This window comes from Pygocentrus nattereri, chromosome 12 (assembly GCF_015220715.1).
Source record: "Pygocentrus nattereri isolate fPygNat1 chromosome 12, fPygNat1.pri, whole genome shotgun sequence".
Lineage (NCBI taxonomy): Eukaryota > Metazoa > Chordata > Actinopteri > Characiformes > Serrasalmidae > Pygocentrus > Pygocentrus nattereri.
This window is the reverse complement of record NC_051222.1, coordinates 1,322,504-1,324,348: the sequence shown is the minus strand read 5'-3', so window position 1 is coordinate 1,324,348 and position 1,845 is coordinate 1,322,504. Positions and strand designations below refer to the sequence as shown.

At 58.1% G+C, this 1,845-nt stretch overlaps 1 protein-coding gene across 1 annotated transcript in view; it reads left to right on the top strand.

Moving 5' to 3' along the window:
- The first annotated feature begins 212 nt into the window (after positions 1 to 212).
- LOC108411062 (SLIT and NTRK-like protein 5) overlaps positions 213 to 1,845 on the top strand; it is a 9,886-nt gene continuing 8,253 nt past the window's right edge. Inside the window, exon 1 of the mRNA XM_017682440.2 lies at positions 213 to 931. The gene's annotated coding sequence lies outside the window, so the exon portion shown is untranslated. The remainder of the gene's footprint in view (positions 932 to 1,845) is intronic.

Sequence of the window (1,845 nt, the reverse complement as noted above, 5' to 3'; positions counted from 1 at the left end):
TCTCTCTCTCTCTCTCTCCCTCTCTCTCTCTCTGTCTCTCTCTCTCTCTATTTTCCTCTCTCTCTCTATTTCCCTCCATCTCTCTCTCTCTCTGTCTCCCCCCCTCTCTCTCTCTATTTCCCTCTGCCCCCCCCCTCTCTCTCACTCCCTCTCTTTTTCAGTACATATACATTTCGCACACGCGCACGCGCTCCCTGTCACCGAACACGCCGCGTGCTTCTAGTGCCGGAGCTCGCGACTAACATTTTTCTCATCAAAAAAATAAAAAATAAAAAATCCGGGAGAACTCGCGAGCCAATGGCGTTCCAAGTTGCAGTAGTTGACGAAACAATAGTTGACATGGCAACACGGTAACGGACGAAGACCGGGCCGGAACGAGCCGAGGGCTGGCGGAGTCACGGAACCGGGCGACGGTAATGAAGCCGCAGGCTGGGCGGCGGTGACGGCGTCCTCGCGTTTGGCCGCTGGACGGTGGGAATAATAAAGACTCCTTAGGAAGGCTGTGTGCGTGCCCGCGCGCGCGCGCGTGTGTGTGTGTGTGCGTGTGCGTGTGCGCGCGCGCGATAGAGAGAGAGCTGTACCATCGCAGCCTGCCGGGGAACGAGCACTTCTCCCCGCTTCGCCTCGCGGAAGGGATGGGCTGCGTCCGCATGGAGGTACCGGACGACGACGCGCACGCATATCGGCACGTCTCACCGCTGCCCGGCGCGTGAGTGACGGTCTGCCCGCTGGATTCGCCGTTATCCCCCAACAACCCCCCCCACCCCCCTCCTCCTGCTGCTCGCCGCGCTGGAAGCTGGGGGCGAACGAGAGTCTGCGCTGGAAAATCCGGGGCTGGAAGCATCTCGGCGTCCGAACCGCGGGGATTTACGGTGGAGTGGGGAGAGAACGCCGGGGTCGTGATGCTCGCGCGCTGGAAACGTTCAGCCTGGTAAGCATCGAGGACCGACGACGCAACGCCGTTCATGACTGACGTCCGCGGTGCTGGGGCTTTCTGCGGAGCCGTCCGCGGTGCTGGGGCTTTCTGCGGAGCGTCCGCGGTGCTGGGGCTTTCTGCGGAGCCGTCCGCGGTGCTGGGGCTTTCTGCGGAGCGTCCGCGGTGCTGGGGCTTTCTGCGGAGCGTCCGCGGTGCTGGGGCTTTCTGCGGAGCCGTCCGCGGTGCTGGGGCTTTCTGCGGAGCCGTCCGCGGTGCTGGGGCTTTCTGCGGAGCGTCCGCGGTGCTGGGGCTTTCTGCGGAGCCGTCCGCGGTGCTTAATTTCGCCGTGGAAGTGGCCGCGCTGACCACTATTTCTGAGGAGCTGTCCGTGGTGCTTAAGATTATCTGGAATGGCTGACCGCAGGTTCTCAGATTTTCTTCTCTGTGGAAATGTCCGTGGGTGTCCTGCTTCATCCCGAGACATCCGAGGGTTCTTTAGCTTTCCTCTGGGATCTAGACCACTGTGCTCAGATTTTCTCTCTAGAGCTCTTCATGGTGTTGTAGATGCCCATGGTGTTCAGGTTTGCTTTGAAGATGCCCACATAGCTCCAATTTTCTTTGAAGATGAGGTTTTATGTGGAGATGCCCATGGTGCTGAGGTTTTATTTGGAGATGCCTAAGGTGCTGAGGTTTTATTTGGAGATGCCCATGGTGCTGAGGTTTTATTTGGAGATGCCTATGGTGCTGAGGTTTTATTTGGAGATGCCCATGGTGCTGAGGTTTTATTTGGAGATGCCTATGGTGCTGAGGTTTTATTTGGAGATGCCTATGGTGCTGAGGTTTTATGTAGAGATGCCCATGGTGCTGAGGTTTTATTTGGAATTGCCCATGGTGCTGAGGCTTTCTTTTGGAGATGCTCATGGTGCTGA